The sequence below is a fragment of the Ipomoea nil genome, unplaced genomic scaffold (assembly GCF_001879475.1).
Source record: "Ipomoea nil cultivar Tokyo-kokei standard unplaced genomic scaffold, Asagao_1.1 scaffold0114, whole genome shotgun sequence".
NCBI lineage: Eukaryota > Viridiplantae > Streptophyta > Magnoliopsida > Solanales > Convolvulaceae > Ipomoea > Ipomoea nil.
In genome coordinates this window covers 1,426,775-1,451,809 of record NW_017616542.1, presented here as the reverse complement: position 1 = coordinate 1,451,809, position 25,035 = coordinate 1,426,775, and positions in this window count along the sequence as shown.

The following is a 25,035-nucleotide window of genomic DNA, read 5'->3' as shown; positions in this document are numbered from 1 at the left end:
TCGGTGGGCAAAGATCCTCGGAGACTACGGTCCTACATACCGATGTCCCACCACTCGGTGGATCGCAGCCAGCCGTAGCCCTACACACCGCCTGATTACTCAGGTCGGTGGACTACAGCCTTCCTCGGCTAGTTGGCCCTACACACCGCCTGGCGCGTCCAGGTCGGTGGGTCATATCACCGAGGCCCATGTGGACCTTCAGTCCTATACATAATCTTTATATACCTGACCGATCTCTACCAGCCTGGTTAGCAGTTGGGATGGTTCTCAGCCCATTCAACTGCCCGTAGAGTGGACCTCAGTCCTATATCATACCAATATCCATGACCGATCTAAACCGGCCCGGTTAACAGTTGGGATGGTTCTCAACCCATTCAACTGCCCGTATAGCCCAATTGGTCTTAACCAAGTTGGGGTCATGCATCACGTAACACATAATAGCACATAATTCACATAGGGGAGGGGGAGGTATATAATTAAGCTTACTTGTGATCATTCACATACTAAGAATAATTCCTAAGGGCTCATATAACTTCCACCAAGGTCCACGGGTTACCAACTCAACTAGCATGCAATTCCTAAGACTCGTTTAACCTACGAATGGTACCCGAAATTCCAAACTAGACTCAGGCATGACAAACCGGGTCCGTTGGGACACCATGGGGAACGGGGAACATCAAACGGGGAAGCCGAGGACCTGGGGTAGGGTGTGGACCAGCGCGTAGCCGGTGGGTGGGGGTCACCCGCTGGCTGCCCTCCGGTGGGCGCTGTTCCGGGCAGCGGGTAGCCTGTAGGTGGTGGGTTCCCCCACCCACACTCACTTATTCATCATAAATTCGTCCCGAGGTCCTTTGTGGAGCCCGAAACCATGCTTAGACACTTTTAAACGCAAATAATGACATCACACGGGCAATTAACGGATCAAAAGCAAGAATCTTGTAGGACTTAACCTATTACGGTTTCTAAATATAAACAACACCCAAACATGTGAATTCCCACCAAAATATAAATCAAGAACGTCCTCAATACAAATTCCCAATCCAACCTAGGGCTCTAATCCCACCCAAATCATCAAGAACATATTTTATTCTCAACATCAAGAAAATATCAAGATTCGTTAAGAATCATCATATCATAATCAAGAACTTCTTTTTAACATCAAGGTCATCAAGATTCTCAAGAAAGCATATAAATCATCTTATCAATCATCATAATTATCATAGAAGAATTCAATCAAGACACAAGAATATAGAGGGAGGCCAAGGAAAGAGATTATAGCGAAGAAAATAGGTTTTGTTGAGACATGGGTTACCTCTTAGCCTTAATTAATCATCCCTTGGCTATTAAGCTTCTTCCCTAAGATTTCCATCCGTTTTGATCTCCCTAGGCTTGGTAGTGGGGAGTCCCTTGGGAATTCTTGTGTGGTGATATCTATTGTGGTGTGACTTCTAGGTGCCTCCTATGTCCTTATATATATATATATATATATATATATATATATATATATATATATATATATATATATATATATATATATATATATATATATATATATATATGTATATATATGTATATATATATATATATGTATATATATATATATATATATATATATATATATATATATATATATATATATATATATTTAGGAGTCCTAATTAGGGTCTGAATGGTATGGGTTTACTAATTCTATTCCTTATAGGACTAAGGACTTGTTTTAGGGATAAGGGTCCATGGTCCATGGTGGACCATATTTAAAGAGAATCCTAACCATAATCTGAATTGTAAAGGTATACTTTCTTTATTCCTAATAGATGTGTAGGCCTAGGATTCCTAATTAGGATCTGATTAGTAAAATGTTAACTTTCTTTATTTCCAATGGGCTTGTGACTCTAGTGTAGGCAAGGGTCCACGATCCGTGGTGGACCACATTAATTAATTAAAGGGATTTCTAATCAAATTAAATCCTTTTTAATTATTATTAATGGAATTAATTAAATAATTTATTCGGGTTTAAAGGCCGTAACACGGGGTGTTACAAATAGCCCGACTTGAAGCAATCAGAATTTTCCTAGCCTACGCCGCACACAAAGATTTTGATGAAATTAATTTATGTGATTATATGCATATGTTTATTCGAATTTTTGTATGATAAAATCGCAATATGTGTTAGGAATTTATTTGTGTATTTGCATGTGTTATTTAACGTGAAATCATATGCCATGCAAATTAATTTGATGAAATGTGCAATTCGTGATTATTTGACAATTTGTTTATAATTGCATGATTCAATGTGTTATTTAATCTGCAAATTTTTGTTCATGTTTGTATAAGTTGATTAATTTGTTTGCATGAACAATTTGCTCTAAAAATTGTAATTTAATGTGTTTATTGCATTATATATGTGTTTCGTGAATATGTAATTTATGTGATATAATTTGTGATAAAAATGTTTTAGAAATCTGAGCTGAAAGTTAAATATTTTGTTAGTTTCTAAAATGTTTAGAATCTGATCTGTGTGCAAATTATATGAAGAGGTTTCTTTGGAAAATATGTGATAATTTTGTTAATTTCCAAAATGTGTTTATTTTGATTGGAAACTGTCGTGTGGATGTTTAATGTATATGGTTGTGTGTGATTGATTATTTATTGATTATATTTTCTACTAACGAGATGTTTAAGTGTGATTATATTTGTGGTACACGTTTTTGAGAAGGAAATCAGGAGATAAAGGAGGAAAATCAGAGTCTAATTCGGAATCAAACCTCCACCCATAAATTCCTACCCATATCAAACCTCCACCCAACCAAAACCTCCCCCCCATAATCCCCTCCTAGATCAAAATCCTTCCTAACAGATTCACTCTCTCTCACATCGTCACCCTAATCCCTCATTTACTCTCCTAGAAACCGCTACCCATCAAATCCACCGCCTTCTCGACCATTGAAGAGTCATGCAAGCATTCATCACACCTTTTGAAACCAAACGTCGGCTATATCCAAAGGAAACCTTTCAACCACTTCATCATTAGCCCACAGTGTAACTGTAACACCCCAGATTTTCAAGACTTTTAAAACTTATATAATAAAGGTAGAATCTCATTAAATCCCAAAATATGATACAAAGAGTGCGGGGTGCTATGCCACACCTAAGCTAGAGAACTCAGGAGCACAGGCTAACTACTAATATCCTCAATAATGTAAACGCATAGACATGGCACGCAGGCCGAAAGGGAAACTATCTACTTCTATGCTCCAAGTTCTAGCGCGCTCCAGTGACTTACTCTTCTATGCCTGAAAGCCAAATATATCTGTTCAGCGAGAGATGCTGCTAACCCACTCCAACGCGTTGAAATACGATACATATAGATATATATATAGATATACGAAAACCATTTTGAACATGAAGATATATCCTACGAACTCTAGCTTTTAAAACAGGGATAGACTCAACAGATAGGGTTAAGCACAGACAACAGTTATACCAAGCATATACAGTTTGCAACAGGCAAGGCAGATAAGATAAGAACAATTAATAATCATAACCCAACATATACGATTCCCACTATGAATCCCATAGCCACATCCCCAAGACACTCATAACAACAACTCATCCGTATCTCATCACATAGCACACTTTGTTGGCGCCACAGGACCAATCGCATGCCCATACATGAGGGTCAGCGCATATAGCTCTGACACGGCCCCGCAGCACCCTGCCCCGTATCGCAACACGGAGGGGTCGATCGCAACCGACCGATGAACCGTAGCTCATCATAGATTGATCGCAACCAAACAGTGGACCGCAGCCCAAGAGTATGTCATCTGACCGCAACCAGGAAATATGAACCGCAGCTCATGTAGAAACGTTTGATCGCGACCAAACGGTGGACCGCAGCCCGGGAGTGTAAATCTGACCGCAGCCAGCTTCTCAACCGCAGCTCAGGAATAACCAATTCGATCGCAACCGAATTGGGGTATCATGCACACATAACACATAGCAAGCACATGCAACCCACATTAACACATTGGGAAGGGGGAGAAAGCGTATAACAAAACCTATGCGTGATCCTTCACATACTAAGAATAATCCTAAGGGGTTCATACTTCTTTCACCTAGGTCAATGGGATACGAATTCAACTAGCATGCAATATATAAGACTCATACAACCTACGAACGGCACCCGAAATATCAAACTAGACATAGGCACGATAGACGTAGTCCGTTGGGACACCACGGGGGTCGGGGGAACATCAAACGGGGAAGCGAAAATCCCAAATTGGGGTCCAAACCAGCGGGTAGCCGGTGGGTGAGGAATCACCCGCCAGCGGTAGCTAATCCGGGCAGCGGGTGCCCGGCGGACAGCTGCCCGCCCGCCGGCTGCCCGCTGTCGGCGTTGCCGAAGAAGGCCGCGGGTAGGTGGCGGGTCCCCTACCCCCAGCTACCCCCCACCGACTCTTTTTCAACAAAAACGCCCCGGGAACCTTTGTGGAACCCGAAACCATGCTTAGACACTTTCGAACGCAATTGATAACACACGTAGACAATTAACGGATCAAAGATCGGGAAACATATGGCACATAACATATCATGCTTTTCTAAACATAATCAACACCCAATCATGCGAATTCCCACCCAATATACCAAGAATAATTCCATACGATACAACCTAGGGTTCTAATCATTTTTAAATCAACAAGGATACAATTCATCTTCTAATATCAAGATTCAGTAAGAATATAACATAAACATCAAGAACATCCTATAATCATCAAGAACATCATATAATCATCAAGAACGTCATATAATCATCAAGAACACCATAATTATCAAGAACCTTTCATCATCAAGATTACCCATGGAATCATCCCACCAATCATCAATAACAATATCACAATTCATCAATACACAATAATATGGGGAAATCCTAAGAGGGGAATTATAGCTATGAAAATAGGTTTTGTTGAGACATGGCTTACCTCTTAGCCTTAATTAATTCCTTGGCTATGAAGGGTCTTTCTTTAAGCTTTCTTGCTTTCTTGATTTCTTCTAAGGGAATTCTTGGAGCTCTTTGGGGTGGTGAGTCGTTTATTGTGGTGGGGATTCTAGGTGCCTCATTATGTTCCCTATTTATATATCTAAGAGTCTTACTTAGGCCTAATTACTATAGGCTTGCTAACTCTATTCCTTTTGGGACTAAGGATTGGGTTTAGGGATAAGGGCCCGTGGAGTATGGTGGGCCTTTCCAAATTAATTATTGTGATTTAATTCTTTCTTTTGGGTAATTTGGTTAAATGATTAATTTGGTTTTAGGGATCGTAACACGGGATGTTACACTCTCCCCCCCTTAACAGGAAGCTTCGTCCCCGAAGCTTGGTCCTTGTCGAGTGACTTCTTCTTCGTTACCTGGTGTGAAAAGTTCGGGGTAGCGTTCCTTCATTGTGTCCTTGAGTTCCCATGTCGCTTCCTCGGTCCCATGGTTGGTCTAGAGGACTTTCACCATTTCTATGGCTCGACGTCGGGTGGTTCTTGTCTTGGTGTCCAGGATTCTCACGGGTTTTTCTTCGTATACTAGTGACTCGTCGAGGTCCACGACCTCGGGTTGAAGCACGTGGCTTGGGTCGTTCACGTATTTCTTTAGCTGGGATATGTGGAATACGTTGTGTACTCGTTCTAGTTCAACGGGTAGAGCGAGGCGATAAGCTAGGTTCCCAACTCTTTCTATGATTTTATAGGGGCCGATAAATCATGGGCTGAGTTTCCTTTTTCTTCCGAATCTCATTACCCCCCATGTGGGCGAGATCCTCAACCAGACCTTGTCCCCGGTGTTGAATTCGGCTTGTTTCCTCCTTAGGTCGGTGTAGGACTTCTGGCGGTCCTGGGCAGCCTTCATCCTTTCCTTGATGTGTTTGACCTTGGTTATGGTATCTTGTAGGTATTGGGGTCCTAGTGCTACTGGGTCGACCATGTCTTCCCAACATAAGGGGGTTCTACACTTCTGTCCGTATAAAGCTTCGTAGGGCGCCATACGAATGCTTGCGTGGTAGCTGTTGTTGTATGAGAATTCAATAAGGTCTAGGTGTTCCTCCCATGTCCCTTGAAAGTCTAACGCACAGGCTCTTAACATGTCTTCGAGAGTCTGAATGGTTCTCTCGGTTTGGCCGTCAGTGGTGGGGTGGAAGGCGGTGCTCAGCTTTAGTTGTGTCCCCAAGGCTATTTGCAGCGATTTCCAGAATTGTGAGAAAAACCGAGAGTCTCTATCGGACACGATGTTCCGGGGGACTCCGTGGTACTTCACTATTCGGCTCAAGTAGGCTTGGGCCAGTTGTGTCATTGTCCATGTTTCCTTCATGGCAATGAATCGTGCCGTTTTGGTTAGCGGTCCACTATGACCCAAATTTTATCCTTGTCGGTCTTCGTTGGGGGTAACCCTCCGACGAAGTCCATGGATATGGAATCCCACTTTCCTTGTGGTATCTCAAGGGGTTGTACGAGTCCCTTGGGTTTGCATCGTTCGGCCTTCACCCTTTGGCAATTCAGGCATTTGGCCACGAAATCTGCGATTTCCCTTTTCATGTTGGGCCACCAAAACGACCTTTTCACATCTTGGTATAGTTTGTCACCCCCTGGGTGAACTGAGTATGGGGAGTTGTGCCCTTCTTCCAAGATCTGTTGTTTCAGGTGGGGGTGCATCGAGGGCACGCACCACCTACCCCGGTAACGGAGACTGCCGTCTTCGTGTATTTCGAAGGGCCCTTCCTTCCCCTGGGTTAGGTCGAGACGGATTTTATCTAGTTCCGGATCCTACTGTTTTCCTATTTTGATTTCCTCGAAGAGTGTAGGTATGATTTGCGTGTTGAATAAGTGGACGTCGGGGTGGACTTGATCTTGCTCTATTATTTCCAAATTCAGTCTTTGGAAGTCCTTGTACAACTGGTCCGGTAGGAACCAGGTGGTGTTGAGGGAGTGGTTAGTCTTCCTGCTTAGGGCGTCTGCCACAATGTTAGCTTTCCCCTCGTGGTATTGGATGTCTAGATCGTAGTCCTTTATGAGTTCTAGCCACCTTCGTTGTCTCATGTTTAGGTCTTTCTAGGTGAAGATGTACTTTAGGCTCTTATGGTACGTGTAAATCTTGCATTGCACCCCATATAAGTAATGCCTCGAAATCTTTAGTGCGAACATGATAGCGGCTAGTTCGAGGTCGTGGGTGGGGTAGTTCTCTTCGTGGGTTTTGAGTTGCCTGGATGCGTATGCTATTACCCTGCCTTTTTGCATTAGCACGCACCCCAATCCCTTTTTGGACGCGTCATTGAAGACCTCAAACCCTTCCTCCCCGGATGGGATGGCGAGCACGGGTGCCGTGGTCAGCTTATCTTTCAATTCTTGAAAGGCCGAGATGCAGTCATTGTCCCATCGGAAGGGGGTTTCCTTTTTCATGAGTTTGTTGAGGGGTTGGGCTATCCTGGTGAAGTCGGGTACAAACCTCCTGTAGTAGCCAGCCAAGCCTAGGAAGCTTCGGACTTCTGAGAGTGAGCTCGGTGTGGTCCATTCCTTAACGGCACGGATTTTGGCGGGGTCCACCTTAATTCCTTCCTTGGCTATCACGTGGCCTAGGAAGGCCACACTGTCTTTCCAGAATTCGCATTTAGTGAACTTGGCGTATAGTTGGTGCTCTCTCAGGGTGTGCAGGGTTATGCGGAGGTGTCTTTCATGTTCTTCCTTGTTTCGGGAGTAGACTAGGATGTCGTCAATGAATACAATGACGAAGTCATCCAAGTGGGGTCGGAATACCCGGTTCATGAGATCCATGAATATGGCGGGTGCGTTGGTGAGTCCGAAGGGCATTACTGTGAATTCATAGTGGCCATAACGTGTCCGGAAGGCTGTTTTCTGAATATCTAGTTTGGCCACTTGTATTTGGTGATATCCGGACCTTAGGTCAATTTTTGAGAATACCTCTGCCCCTTTTAGTTGGTCGAACAAGTCATCCGAGGGATGGGGTACCTATTCTTTATTGTGACTAGGTTCAGTTCCCGGTAGTCGATGCACAGGCGCATACTTCCATCCTTCTTTTTAACAAATAGTACTGGTGCCCCCCATGGGGAGGTGCTGGGGCGGATGTGCCCTTTATCTAGCAATTCCTGTAGTTGTGTTTTCAGTTCCTTCATTTCTTTTGGTGCCAACCTGTAAGGTGGTTTAGAGATCGGGGCAGCGCCAGGTATGAGGTCTATGCTGAACTCGACTTCTCTAACTGGGGGTGCCCTGGGGATTTCGTCCGGGAAGACGTCGGTGAATTCGTTTACCACTGGAATGGTTTGTGGTCCGGGGGTTTTGGTGTTGAGGTCCTCGATCGAGCATAGGAAGGCCTCGCTTCCCTTGTTTAAGTATTTCTTCATTTTCATCATGTTCACCAATTTGATCCCTGATTCCTGGGGGGTCCCGCGGTGTGATACCCTTTTACCGTTTGGTCCCCGTAGGACCACTTTTTGTTCTCCGCATAGGATTTGCGCTTGGAATTTCCCTAGCTAGTCCATGCCCAAGATCACTTGTACCCCATCTAGCTTGAATTGTATTAAGTTGCTGGGAAATTCCACCCCTTGGATGGTAATCATTACGTTCTCGTACATGCGGTCGCATTTTATGATTTCGCCAGAGGCCACCTTGACCTGAAGTTGGACCTTGGTGCTGGTGTTGAGGCCGAGCTGAGTGGCAAACTCGGTTGCTATAAACGAGTTGGTAGCCCCTGAGTTGAACAACATAGTGGCGGGGGTGGCGTGTACCAGGAAGGTCCCGGAGACTATGTTGTTGTCTCCGATCCTGGCTTTGCTTAGAGTAAGGATCCTTTCCTGAATGCTTGGCGTTGAGACCCTGTGAGGTGAGATGGCCCTGGGGTTCTTAGGCCCTCGGGTGGGGTTTGTGTGATCCCCCTTAGGTTTCCTTTTGTACCCCAGACGTGTCTCCCGGGGTTGGTTTGATACTTGTTGTAGTTGGGATACCTTGGCATAGGCTTCCCCAAGGGTTCCTGGCTCTTGTGTAGCCAGGGCTTTTTGGTGTTCGGGATCAAGGCCTGTTATGAACTTCTTGATCTTGATCCTCTCGGTGGGTACTAGCTCGGGGATGAGGCGGGCCAGTCGGTGGAATTGTTGGTAGTATTCCGTGATTGGGGCTGCACCTTGTTTTAGGTGGAGGAACTCTTCATATACGGTGGCTCTTAGATGATTGGGGTAGAATTGTTCTCGTAGTCGTGTTTTTAGAGTTTCCCCAGTTAAATTCGTGGTTTTGTTCACATGCGAGTCCCTCGTGGGCCCACCAGGCATCGGCCTCGTGCCTGAAGTAGAAGGAGGCTATTCTGACTTGGTGGCCTTCTGGGCATTCGGTTGTCCGGAATATCTTGTCAAAAGTTCCGATCCATTCCTCGAGGACCGTGGGGTCTTCGTTCCCCGAGAAGGTGGGTGGTTGATGCGCCGAGACTTGGTGGTGGATTTCCAAGTTCTCATTTGTTGGTAAGGGTTGGGGGATGGTAGTACTCAGTGCCTGGGCAATTTGGGCCAGGCGTTGTAGATTTTGTGTCAAGAATTCCTGAGTGGGGAGTTTCGGTGTTCCTGTCTGTCTCCTTTTTGGTGTCATCCTGGTGTTCATAGGTCGATGTTATTTTGTATTCTCACCTTGATGCAATAAGTGAAGGGGGGTGTTTCTTTAAGTTAGAGAGGGATTAAGTGAGGGGGTTATGTGTAGGTTTCACAATCTCACCGCGCGTCCTATGATTCCTAAATATTATGTTCCTGAGTACCTAGAGTTTAAGCTTAGTGTCCTAAAGTCTGGTCTTAAGAGTCACATTCTAGGGTCAAACTTAGGCTCTGATACCTACTGTAACACCCCAGATTTTCAAGACTTTTAAAACTTATATAATAAATGTAGAATCTCATTAAATCCCAAAATACGATACAAAGAGTGCGGGGTGCTATGCCACACCTAAGCTAGAGAACTCATGTGCACAAGCTAACTACTAATATCCTCAATAATGTAAACGCATAGACATGGCACGCAGGCCGAAAGGGAAACTATCTACTTCTATGCTCCAAGTTCTAGCGCGCTCCAATGACTTACTCTTCTGTGCCTGAAAGCCAAATATATCTGTTCAGCGAGAGATGCTGGTAACTCACTCCAACGCGTTGAAATACGATATATATATATATATATATATATATATATATATATATATATATAGATATACGAAAACCATTTTGAACATGAAGATATATCCTCGAACTCTAGCTTTTAAAACAGGGATAGACTCAACAGATAGGGTTAAGCACAGACAGCAGTTATACCAAGCATATACAGTTTGCAACAGGCAAGGCAGATAAGATAAGCACAATTAATAATCATAACCCAACATATACGATTCCCACTATGAATCCTATAGTCACATCCCCAAGACACTCATAACAACAACTCATCCGTATCTCATCACATAGCACACTTTGTTGGCGCCACAGGACCAATAGCATGCCCATACATGAGGGTCAGCGCATATAGCTCTGACACGGCCCCGCAGCACCCTGCCCCGTATCGCAACACGGAGGGGTCGATCGCAACCGACCGATGAACCGCAGCTCATCATAGTTTGATCGCAACCAAACAGTGGACCGCAGCCCAAGAGTATGTCATCTGACCGCAGCCAGGAAATATGAACCGCAGCTCATGTAGAAACGTTTGATCGCAACCAAACGGTGGACCGCAGCCCGGGAGTGTAAATCTGACCGCAGCCAGCTTCTCAACCGCAGCTCAGGAATAACTAATTCGATCGCAACCGAATTGGGGTATCATGCACACATAACACATAGCAAGCACATGCAACCCACATTAACACATTGGGAAAGGGGAGAAAGCGTATAACAAAACCTATGCGTGATCCTTCACATACTAAGAATAGTCCTAAGGGGTTCATACTTCTTTCACATAGGTCAACGGGATACCAATTCAACTAGCATGCAATATATAAGACTCATACAACCTACGAACGGTACCCGAAATATCAAACTACACATAGGCACGATAGACGGAGTCCGTTGGGACACCACGGGAGTCGGGGGAACATCAAACGGGGAAGCCAAAATCCCAAATTGGGGTCCAAACCAGCGGGTAGCCGGTGGGTGAGGAATCACCCGCCGGCGGTAGCTAATCCGGGCAGCGGGTGCCCTGCGGGCAGCTGCCCGCTGCCGGCATTGCCCAAGTAGGCCGGGAGTAGGTGGCGGGTCCCCTACCCCCACCTACCTCCCACCGACTCTTTTTCACCAAAAACGCCCCGGGAACCTTTGTGGAGCCCGAAACCATGCTTAGACACTTTCAAACGCAATAGATAACACACGTAGACAATTAACGGATCAAAGATCGAGAAACATATGGCACATAACCTATCATGCAAATTCCCACCCAATATACCAAGAATAATTCCATACGATACAACCTAGGGTTCTAATCATTTTTAAATCAACAAGGACACAATTCATCTTCAAATATCAAGATTCAGTAAGAATATCACATAAACATCAAGAACATCCTACAATCATCAAGAACATCATATAATCATCAAGAACGTCATATAATCATCAAGAACACCATAATTATCAAGAACCTTTCATCATCAAGATTACCCATGGAATCATCCCACCAATCATCAATAACAATATCACAATTCATCAATACACAATAATATGGGGAAATCCTAAGAGGGGAATCATAGCTATGAAAATAGGTTTTGTTGAGACATGGGTTACCTCTTAGCCTTAATTAATTCCTTGGCTATGAAGGGTCTTTCTTTAAGCTTTCTTGCTTTCTTGATTTCTTCTAAGGGAATTCTTGGAGCTCTTTGGGGTGGTGAGTCGTTTATTGTGGTGGGGATTCTAGGTGCCTCCTTATGTTCCCTATTTATATATCTAAGAGTCTTACTTAGGCCTAATTACTATAGGTTTTCTAACTCTATTTTGGGACTAAGGATTGGGTTTAGGGATAAGGGCCCATGGACTATGGTGGGCCTTTCCTAATTAATTATTGTGATTTAATTCTTTCTTTTGGGTAATTTGGTTAAATGATTAATTGGTTTTAGGGATCGTAACACGGGGTTTTATAGTAACACCTCCTAATTTCCAAGCTATTTAAAGCCTTAATTATTCAGATATCTAAACAAAACATCAACACATCGGAAGACTGAAAGAGGAATATATAAACTGGAAGTAAAAGGGGTGCTATGCCACGCTCATCTAGAGATGAACGCACAGGCTAACATCTGCATAATTCAACATCTAAAACCATAAATTTTCAACGTACTAAGTCTAAACTGGGCTCACAGGCCACAAAACATAAGAAAGGAGCTACACTAGCTGGCACTATACCGCGCTCTCGTCTAGACATCACCTGAAAGAAACATATCAAAGATGGGGCGATGCCCAGTCAGCGAATAATGCTGGTAAACTCAATACATGTGAAATATCATACATAGATAAGATATACTTTTGTAAAGTCATTTGCGAATCGTTATACATATATATAAGTTCAAAACCAAGAGCAAAGGTCAACATGAGACTCAAAGCACTCACAATGAGATAAGGGAACACATCCCAAGACCACAAAAGACAACAACAACTCCCAGGGACGGCTCAAGGTATAATCTATCATCACACAATAGATTAACACCGGACATACACAACTCAAAAGAATAAGGACACACCCAACGGCAACACATGCCTTTGTGACTACACACGTCACAAGAAGAGAACTCACAACAACGGCTACACAAGCCCTCGTGACATCACCCATCACGAGTTGATATGCCTTCCTTATGCCCGGTTCCAACCTTATGGCTATCCCCAACCTTAAGTCTAGTTCCAACCATTACCTCCAGGACCCCTGTACAACCAAGTCCAACCTTTTCCCTCCGAGGACCGTCGTCCCCATCCGCCAACGACCGCCAACAAAGGACCAATTTCATAGTACACGAGGGTACCGATCACACATGGCAACACATGCCCTGGATAACACATGTTATCCCAGAAATAAATACGTGAACCTTACACAAAGGCCACAACTCCATAATCACGTCATGGCCACCACGAGGACCACTGCAATACCTTGGTGACTAGTGTCTCATACCACTAATCGTGCAATCCAGGTAAAGCCACACACACATCACACCACAACAAGAATCAATCAATGGATCACAATGAAGATATGAAACCATACTCAATCAAGGAATGGATCACAGTGCAATAACAACGATGAATAACGCAAGTTATCATCAACCAATGAGAAGGTACAAACAACACACACGCTATCATTTAAACACCGAACTAGCATGCTTAACAAATGGGTAAACCAAACGTAGTTCCGAAGAACACACAAGACTCATCACGGTTCAATGAAACACAATGTTGAACACTTAGCACGATTCAAGACACCAAAACCTACATGGATTCCTACCATATAGTTCTAGACATACGAAACATCAAGAAGACACTCAAATAGTTCCACAAAAGAACAATGGGAAGTCAAAAAACCAACTACTGAGTCAAAAAAATCACGGGGAAGAAATCCCGAACATCCACCCACGGGTAGGCTCGCACCCGTGGTTCCGCCCGCGGGTACAACACCCACTGGCCAATGTTCCCCCGCGGGTGGGCGGCGGGTGGACGCCTACCCGCCGTTCCGCCCGCGGGTACACAGCTGTGCCCAAAAATATCCCTTCGGGGATTTTCAACTCCAAGCTCAAATTCAAGTCCAAAACATGCCAAATCTCACCAAATAAAACAAAATGACTTGAATCAAAGTAATAGCCAAGCAATGGCACACAAGAACCCTAATAACAAGCTCTAGATATGCATTTTCACAAGACAATGCATAAACACTCACATTTTATAGCAAAACACATGTAGTATCCAAGAAATCATCATATAGGTAAGCAAAATAGATTTTGTAGAGCATGGGTTACCTCTTGTAGACAAAAACCTTCACTTAACACTTCACCAAGCTCCTAATAAGGCTCACCTTCCAAAGCCACTTCAAGAACACACCAAAAGATCATAAAGATTCTATCTTTAAGAAAAGACACCTAAGAAAACACTAAAAACACAAGATGAACATAGATCTTACCCTCCTAGATGCCCAAATGTATGAAAGGTAGAATCTTGGAGACAACTCTTGAAGATTTGACAAAGTTTCAACTTTGCATGGAAGAAAAGCTATCTACCTTTTTAGAGAGAAGATAGAGCTAAAGTTTGGGAAGTGTAAGGAGAGAAATGAGAATTGTCTACTAGGTTAGCTTGCCTTACTAACACAAGATGAAAATTTATGAATACCCTTACTAAAATGAAGAGGTGTAAGGGAACAAGGGGACTCCTCTCAAAGCTCAAGGTATAACTTTGACTTTGGGGTTGACTATTAAATTTTTAGGATTTTTAGGAATTAGAATACCAATTGGTTTAGGATTAATTAATTAATTAATCCCATAATTTAATTTGGATTACGGGGTGTCACATCCTCTCCCCATTCAAAGAAGCTTCGTCCCCGAAGCTTGGGTACGACGAATTAAAACAAACGGTGAAATGAAACAATCATGTGACAAGAGGGTCAAGAACATCCTCTTTTGGTTCAAACCCAAAAGATTCACAAGACACCAAAGCAAGCGAGTAAGTATTTCGTCACCAAGATTGAAAGAATGAAACCCACGGATATGATGAGCATATCAAACTCTAAACCAAACACCACTACCAACTTCTAACCAACCAAGAACTAACCACTAGCTCAAAGCACCAACCAACAAAGCTAACTACTCAACTTAACAAACAAGCAAGAACAAGCACACAAGGCAAGCAACAAGCAACTAACAAACGGTAACAACAACTAAGAGGATAACCACCACTAAGGAAAGGCGAACGGGATTACCACAACACTGAGCTAAAAGGATTCGCTCTCAGACTCCTCGGTGTCTTCATAAAAGCATAGCAACTAAACCAACTACTCAAACTACAAGCTAACAACCACGGCAAACAAGAGAGAACGACTAAACGCACAACTGAGCAAACAACTACCAATGAACCTACTAACAAAACAAGCAAGGGACGCAACAAGCTTCCACAACGAAAACGATCAGCTTGCGAAACGGATGACAAAGCTTGAGAGATGGGTTGCAAACGAGGTTTTAAACCACAAAGGTGTTCGCCACTAACCAAGGTTAGAGAAAACAAGGGTTCAAATTAAAGTGGTGAGATAGATAGTGTTGGTCCCAAAAGAGGTAAGGTGAAACTCTAGAGGGGAGGGGGGGGGGGGTGAATAGACGTTCAAACTTTTTCGCACAGCACAACAATTGCTAAGCCAGAGATAAACCAAAACTCTTAACTAGATTGTTAGAGTATGCTGCACAGCGGAAATAAATAAACATAAAGTGTGTGTGAGATTGTGTGATCAGTATATCTCGTGTAGAGCAAATACGTAAAGAGCGTTAAGTAAAGAAAGCAGTAAAGAACACAAGACAATTATAGTGGTTCGCAAGGTGGTGTAATCCTCCTACTCCACTTGCTCTTATCTCCAAGAGCAATTCACTATATCTACCACTTCTTGGTTCCAAGATACAATGAATTTCCGTGATCTAGTGCTTTGATCACAAAGCCCGCACTAATCACGCCCAGTGACACCACACTGCTGCTTCGGGTTTCACGTCGCCGCGCTACTATCCTAGGATTTCACGACTCCGCGTTACTTTCCCCCCGTCTTCCACACTCCGGTAGAAACGTATCCCGTGATCTGGTGCTTTGATCACCAAGCCCACACCAATCACGCCCAGTGCCTCCGACACTGCTGCTTCGGATCTCACAGCTCCGTGTGACAATCCAGGATTTCACAGCTCCGTGCTACTTTCCTCCCTTCTCTTGTTTTGCTCCAAAACAAGTGTTGTCTTGCTTCCAACTTCTGAGACTCTGTAGATGATCTTCAATGATGCGCAGGTCTCTTTGATGAAGATAAACACTCTGGAATGATTTCTCTTGATAGCTCTGAGTGTTTTCTCTCTTTGAATATATCAAGTAAAGCACTTGATATTTTGCTCTGCTTTGCTCTGTTTAAGAACTCTATGAATATTTTTCTTTGAGGCTCTCTGAGTTCTTTTTCTTTTCTCACTTCTCACTTGAAGATTTTTGGTATGCTCTGTACCAAATGAGATTTTTGCTCTATGCTCTTTTCAAGCTTAATTGCTCTATTCGTTCCCCTTTGATGGGTTCGAATTTTCTCAACTGCTCTATCTCTTTTCAAGTTTGTGTTATGCTCTTCTGCTCTTCAAGTCTTCATATGTTCATCATTTTATAGCTGGTAATGAGAATCTGTCCGTTGGAAAGAGACGCTCTCATTTTTGAAATCTTGTATCTTTTTGTCAGAGATCTTATCTTATCTTATGCAAAGATGTCAGAAAGGATAAGCTAGCCGTTGTTAGAGCTTCATCTCCATGTAAATGGGTTCTCAAACTTCATCTGATATTTCCTCTGGTTTTATGTTGAGTGGGAATATCTGGGTGTAGAACGGTTTCTCTGATTAGCTCTGAAGTGGTCCTTGTATCTTTGGGATTTAAAAATATTCTTCAATTTAATCCCATACTAGTTAAACTAGTATTTTTCCTTGTGATAATATTTTCACTGTAAGTTCATCTTCATCTTCTTCATTCTCACGTTTTGGTGTTCTCAGACTTCAAACTGGCTTTGAACTTCCACCCAATTTGAATTTCTCCTTTGTAATTGACACCCAATTTCAATTGGCTTGTAATTGGCACCCAATTTGAATTTCTCCATTGTAATTGGCTCCCAATTGACTTTGACTTGCAATTGGCTCCCAAACTGCTCCTGGCGCTTTCAATTGCTTCCCAATTTGATTTGTTGACTTTGACTTCGAAATTGGCTCCCAGACTTGTCCTGGTATTGAATTTCATCTCAATTCAATTTGATCTCCATGTCTTCTTTGAATCGGTCCCCAACTTGAAATTGCATCCCATTGGCTCCCATCTTGAATTGATTCTCATGTGAAACTTGCTCCCAATTTCAATTGATTTCAATTTCTCTGAAACTGGCTCCGAATTTCAATTGCTTCGAACTAGCTCCCAATTTCAATTGCTATAAAATCGGCTCCCAATTCTTTTGAATTGGCATCGGCTCCCAATTCTTTTGAATTGGCTCCTAAGTGCAATTGCATGCAATTGCCACAATGCCACAATTTCAATTCTACAGTGGCTCCCCATTTCAATTGCTTCGAACTAGCTCCTAATTTCAATTCTACATTGGCTCCCAATTTCAATTGCTTCGAACTAGCTCCCAATTTCAATTGCTAGGAAATCGGCTCCCAATTCTTTTGAATTGGCATCGGCTCCCAAGTGCAATTGCATCTCAATTGCCACCCTAGTGCCCAAAGCAAGAATTGGCATCGGCTCCCAAGTGCAATTGCATCTCAATTGCCACCCTAGTGCCCAACTCCATCAGATTAATTTAATTTGGCTTCTCAAATTTTACCTTGTAAAATTGTTGATGGTGAGTTTCAAGCTTGAGCCATTTCGCATAATATATTAAACATCATCCACTTCGTACGTACAGCTTCTGATTAAATTTCCAATCATATTTGATGTACTCCTTTCTTTCCATAGATGTTTGATCTCCAAGTCAATTTCATGCATTCTTCCAACATTAATTTTCTTCACGAAAATTCTTCTGGGATATCTTCTTTGAGTAGCATTGACGTGATTTCATATCATTCATCTTCTTCTTCAATTTTTCATTTTCTCCAGACAAATTCTTGATTTTAGGCTTTATATCTTCTTCTTCTATTTTCATCCATCTTCCTCTGTTTTTCTCTTTTCATAATTAAATAATTTCCCGATCATGGTCTAAGACTCTACTAGACCTATAAAATAAAATTGGGGGATCTACAAATACAAATTTGGCATATCAAAACCATTACACTTTATTCCTAACAATTTCCCCCCTTTTGATAATGCCAAAACCTATACTCAGTCATTGGCTTTAAGTCTTTGAAAAATAATCTTTTTGCTCAATTTTATTTGACAAAGCCAAGATGAGTTTAACAGATGGTTTTCTAGACATAATCAAAAGAAACTTGTGAATTAAATTTTTAGACAAGCTCCTAAACGCATCTTGAATTATTTTTATTTTGATCATCATCAATTTTTAATTTTGTCGTGCGTTTGACATATTTCTTGTCTTTTAATTCACGAAAGTCTAATTACATTAAACAAATAAAATTAAAGACTCAAAATAGACCATGGGAAATATTTATTGATATATTTTGAATTTATAGAGAAAAACGCAACAGATGTTCGAAAATAGAGAAAATATCAGCTTAAGAGAATTTTCAGATTACCTTCTGGGTTTCTTCACACCAGAGTCTTTCTTCAAAATTTCCTTGACATGTTCTCTGAGCTTGAAGAAATCATCTTTGAACTTTGCATTCTAAAATTTCTTTGTAAGTTGTCCGGCCATATAGTGTCCATAAGCTTCTTTGATATTGTTGCCCGGAAGAACTCCGTTTTCCCACCATAAGACACATTCTTCGAAGCTTCTTTCTTCTCCAAGATTCATGCCCATATTTCCGGTGAAATCTCTTAGTTCATATCACATCTCGGTTCTTTTCCTTTTGCCTTCTTCTTCTTTATTCTTTTCCGAGATCCATTGGGCTTGATCGGCTGCAGGCCATTTCTTGATCATGCTTGGTAGATTCTCCTTAGTCCATATTGTTGTCTGAGTGGCGGTACCCTTAGAGCATTCGAACCAGCCACGCTGTTCAGCAACCTTTGATGTACTCGTACCAAGACTAGGATTCGCGAACTGAGCAAAACCAATATGAGATGGTCCTTGTGAGGATTGTCCGCGGCTTCGGCCTCTACCTTGAGTAGACACTACTGGCTGTTGTTGACTTCCAAGAATAAATTATTGTTGTTGCAAAGCCATGTGACTGAGAATTTCTTCCCCCCTTTTGGCGTTATCAACCAAAAATGAGAGGGTCTTAAAATCTCGATCTTGATTTGCCTTCACAGTTTCAACACTGTTGTGTGTTTCAATGGAAACGGTTTGCACGTTGTCAAGCTTGTTTGTTGTAACTGCGAGTTCAGGTTCAAGTTTGTTGATTCGGCTTTCTTGATCTTGAATCGCTTTGATTTGTCTCAAGTGACGTTCGTTGTTAATCTTTTCAGCTGCTTCACGTTCCTTCTTCATGAGTTGAATCACTTCAAGTAAGCCTTTTGTCAATTCTCCTTTCAAGATTCTTTCTGCTTTGTCAATCTGGGTCTTCAAAATATTTTGATGCTCCATTAATTCCTTCAGATTGACTCGTGTATCCGTGTGTTTTTGATCTAGCTTTTGGTTTTGTTCAACCAATTTTTCTCCAATTGTTTGACAAACAACATCACTCGATTCGGCTACTTTGGCAAATAGGGATGAAAATATGCCATCATCTTGATCATTCATCTGCACAAAGTTTTGAGGGGATCCGAATGGACTTCTATTCGGATCTGTGAGAACAACTGTATCAATAAGTTGCATCCCTTCTTCGTCAGGTGATTCGGCTTCTTGGTTTAGATCACAAACCTGTTCTTCTAGGACTTCTGTTCTCGTGTAATTGTCTGCAAGTAATTCTTCATTTTCTAGAACAGGGTCCATGGTAGGCATGGTAGACTCGGTATGGTGTACCGGCAATACACTAGATAAATCCTTTGTGATTTGCAGTCTACTCTCAGTAGCAACTTCTACTGCAACTTCCACTGGTATATCTCTTCTTCTTTCTTCTGACACTTGTTCTCTTATTTCTTCTCGTACTGACACTTCTCCTCTTAATTCTTTTCTTCTTTTATCGCTTTTGTAGCCATATAATATATATATATATATATATATATATATATATATATATATATATATATATGTGTGTGTGTGTGTGTGTGTGTGTGTGTGTGTGTGTGTGTGTGTGTGTGTGTGTGTATATATATATATATATTTTTTTTTTAATTTCTTTTTATTTTATTTTTATTCATATATTTTTTGTGTGTTTTTTTGGCTACGAAACTTTTGATATTTTTATATACGTAGGGATTTTTCGTTTGTTAGGAGAGAGAGACAGAGAGAAAATAGAGATAGACAAGACCAGTAGCAAAAACATCCATAAATTTTTATTTATCTCCTTCGTACAGAGAAGGAGAGGGAGAGAGAGAGAGTTAACATAGCATTTCTTCAACAAGCCGAGAAGCCAGTACTCATGCAGTCTTCTGAGTCATAGCCTCCTGGTGGTGAAGGAGCATATCCCGGTCCTGAGTCACCACTGGACTCACTTTCCTCGAACATCGACCCGTTTGATTAAAAAACCTAGTAAAGTCCACTCGAGGACGGATGAACGGGTTGAGTGGCATCTGCTGAGGAGGCGGTGGAGGAGCAGGGATTTCTTGTGGCAGAGGTGCAAGAACTGGCAGACTTGGTGGAAACTTCGTGAGAGGCTCTGGTGGAGGAGGAGGTTGATAGAGCCCATCAAAACCGAAACCGGGAGGAGGTAGAACCGGTCCAAAAGTCAGTTGTTTTAAATACTGGAGATATTCTGAATTGCTCATATTCAGAATTTCAGCATATATGGCAGGTTGAACAACCGGAGAGAACTTCACGAATGGAGGCTCAGACCCTTCCACTCGGTCTTGTTCTGCCAATGGTTTCTTGGCACCATCATCTTCTTCATAGATAAAGCCCGGTTCACGCGGTGGTGATTCTGCAACTGCTTGAATTTGTGGCGACTCCTTTTCTTGCTCCCTTTCATCAGATATTAACACCAGAGGGTTGCTTGGTGTTTCTCCTGCCATTTTTCGTCCGTCCGTGCGTGTTGCCCTTCGGGGTTGTTTGAGAACTTTCTCCCAGGTTCTCTGACTTTGCTTCCTTATCTCGTTTTCCTGAGACTCGCTGGACACCATCTTGCACCTGCAAAAATTCAAACAACAAAATCTTCCACAATAGGTATGTCTCGGCTGTCTCCCAATATATAGGGCGGTCAGGAGTGTAATCGGTTCACTTGCCGATGGAGAGTTAATTCTTCTTGCCGTCGTTTAGAGTTTACGGATGTGATGGATAGCGGCAAGACTTCTCATTGGCTAAGATGGCGGTTGATGGGCAACGGTTTAGAGGGGAGAGTTTAATGAGGGGTTAGGTTTTAATTGCTCTGTGGGAGACGATTGATATTATTAAGCTGAGAGAAGGTATGTGGTGTCGATTTGAGAGAGAGAGAATATCAGTTTGGAAAGATTTGATCTAGGAGAGGATTATGGGGGGAGGTTTAGGTTGGGTGGAGGTTTAGAAAGGGTAGGGGTTTATGGGTGGAAGTTTGATACCCAATTAAACTCTAAATTTTCCTCCTTTATCTCCTGATTTCCTTCTCAAATTCGTGTACCACAAACATAATAACACTCAAAATCTCGTTCGTAGCAAAAATTACTCCACAAATAATTAATCACACATACCAATTATATTAAACTCATACACGGTAATTTCCAATCAAAAATTAAACACATTTTGGAAAATTAACAAGATTAACATTCATATTCCAATTAACATTTAGAAACATCTTTATAATTAGCACACAAATCAGATTCCAAAATATTTTAGAAACTAACAAAAATTTTAACTTCTAGATTTCTAAAACATTTTATTGCAAATTATATCACATATACTGCATATATACGAAACACACATTAAGTCACATTTTGCACATAACACGTATATATTATCACACAAACACGGTAAATCATTTTTAGAGCAAATTGTTCATGCAAACAAGTTAGTTAATTTACAGAAACATGAACACATACTCAAAAACTGATTAACACATTAAACATGTAATTTTAAACAAATTATCAAATAAATCACGATTTCATTAATTTGCATGACATATGATCTCACGTTAAATAACACATACAAATGCACAAATAAGATCCTAACACATATTGCAATTTTATCATATAAAAATTTCGAATAAAAACATGCATATAAACACATAAAACAATTTATTCATATAGAACAATTTATTTTGAGCACAAGTATCAATTTAAATAGAGAGATTAAGTCCAGTGATACTTAGCTCATTTCGATCATTCCCAACTCGTGCCTTAAGGTAGAAAATCTCGTTTCGCATAAAGGCTTCGTGAGAATATCAGCAACTTGGTTTTCCGTAGGGATATATTCGATCTTCAGATTTTTCTTTTCAACGTGATCCCTTATAAAATGATGTCGAATGTCGATATGTTTGGTTCTTGAGTGAAGCACCGGATTGTGAGTGATAGCGATTGCACTAGTATTATCACAATAAATACTAACGTCATCACAATTAACTCCGTAATCCTTCAATTGTTGCTTCATCCACAAAATTTGCGCACAACAACTTCCTGCAGCAATATATTCGGCCTCGGCGGTACTAGTTGCAATGGAATTTTGCTTTTTGCTGAACTAAGAAACAAGCCTTCCCCCCAAGAACTGGCATGTCCCGGAAGTGCTTTTTCTGTCTATTTTGCAACCTGCAAAATCCGCATCTGAAAAACCTGTTAGAGTAAAATCTGTACCTTTTGGATACCATAATCCAACATTGATTGTGCCTTTCAAATATCGTATGATCTTCTTTGTTGCGGTGAGGTGGCTTTCTTTTGGATTTGCTTGGAATCTTGCACACACGCCCACAGCATAAGAAATGTCCGGCCTGCTTGCAGTAAGATATAGAAGTGAACCAATCATTCCTCTATATTTAGTTTGATCGACATCCTTTCCATCTTCATCTTTGTCTAGCCTTATTGATGTGCTCATTGGAATTTTGATCGATGATTTTCCATCAAGGCCAAACTTCTTTATCATGTCGCGGCTGTACTTTGCTTGATTGATGAATACTCCTTCTTTCAGTTGTTTGACTTGTAAGCCCAAGAAGTAATTCAATTCACCCATCATGCTCATTTCGAATTTATTCTGCATAAGCTTCGAAAATTTCTCACACAAAGAATTGTTAGTGCTTCCAAAAATAATATCATCAACATATATTTGCACTAATAAAATATGATCACCATCTTGAATTCTAAATAGAGTTTTGTCAACAAGGCCTTTGGTGAATCCACAGCTTATTAAGAACATTGACAAAGTATCATACCAAGCTCTAGGTGCTTGTTTCAACCCATACAATGCCTTTTTAAGTTTGTAGACTTTATCACCTTCGCCTTTTACCTCAAAACCTGGGGGTTGTTCGACATAAACTTCTTCTTCGAGTAGACCATTCAAGAATGCGCTTTTCACGTCCATTTGATAAACGGTGAAATCTTTGTGTGCGGCGTAGGCTAGGAAAATTCTGATTGCTTCAAGTCGGGCTACCGGTGCAAAAGTTTCATAAAAATCAATTCCTTCTTCTTGAGAATATCCTTTTGCGACAAGCCTTGCTTTATTCCTAACAATCACGCCTTCTTTGTTTGCTTTGTTCCGGAAGACCCATTTGGTTCCTACAACATTGTGGTTCGCCGGTCTTGGAACAAGTTCCCAAACATCATTTCTTTTGAATTGATCGAGCTCCTCTTGCATAGCATTTATCCAATCCGGATCATTGAGAGCTTCGTCAATTTCTTTTGGTTCAATCTGAGATAGATAACACGTGAACAATGCTTCCATGGTAGATGATCTTGTTTTCACGCCTTCATGAATATTCCCAATAATTAATTCTGGAGGGTGATTTTTGAGCCATCTTAAATCTGGTTCAAATGGGTGCATGGTACTGGGTGGATCCATTTGTTGTGTACTGGGAGAGTTGGTTCGAATTTCCACATTTAATTCATTTTGAAATTGACCACCAACTTCACCAGTAACTTGATCACTAATTGGATCACCAACTTGTACTGCATCCTCATTCTCATGTGAGGCATCACTCCCAAAATTATTATTAAAAGAATTTCCAACTTCTTCTAGATGAGGGATGGGATTTTCTAGAGAATTAATTTCCAACTCATCCATTCCCTGCAAAACATCATCTTCACACGTATCATTAGTATCACAAAAATCAATATGACACTTGTTACCATTTTGTGCAATTTCTTCGTCCAGTGCATCATTCTTGATCTGTGATTTTTCATCAAATACCACGTGTATGGATTCTTCAACCACCATTGATCTTTTATTCAAAACTCTGAACGCCTTGCTGGTAGTCAAATATCCTAGAAAAATTCCTTCATCTGCACGCTCATCAAAAGCTTTTAAATGCAATTTATCATTAATATGAATAAAACATTTGCATCCAAAAATATGAAAATAACCAATATTTGGTTTTCTCCCTTTATATAGCTCATATGGTGTCTTCTTGTACTGCTTATGGATCATGCTTCGATTTTGCGTGTAACAAGCAGTGTTGATAGCTTCTGCCCAATATCGTTTCGGGAGACCGGCAGCACTAATCATCACTCGTGTGGCTTCTTTGAGCGTCCGGTTTCTTCTTTCGGCAACACCGTTTTGTTGCGGTGTTCTTGCGGCAGATAATTGATGAGAAATTCCATGTGAATTGCAAAAATCTTCTATAACTCCATTCACGAACTCGGTTCCGCGATCCGTTCGTATTTTTTATATTTGCAATTCTTTCTCATTTTGTAGTTTCTTCAACAGCTTCGGTAGAACTTGCTCAACTTCATTTTTCTTCTTGATAAACACGGTCCAAGTGTACCTGGAAAAATCATCAACAACAACGAGAGTATATTTCTTACCACTTACACTTATTGGATCAACAGGTCCAAATAAGTCCATATGTAGTAAGCTTAGCGGTCTTGACGTTGACTCGTGTGTCTTTGATTTGAATGATGATTTGATTTGCTTTCCGCGTTGGCATGCATCACACACTTGGTCCTTCTTGAAGATAATATCTGGCAAGCCTTCTACTAGATTTTTCTTTGCAAGCTGATTGATGGTCTTGAAGTTTAAGTGGTTGAGCTTTCTGTGCCATTCCCAATTGGCT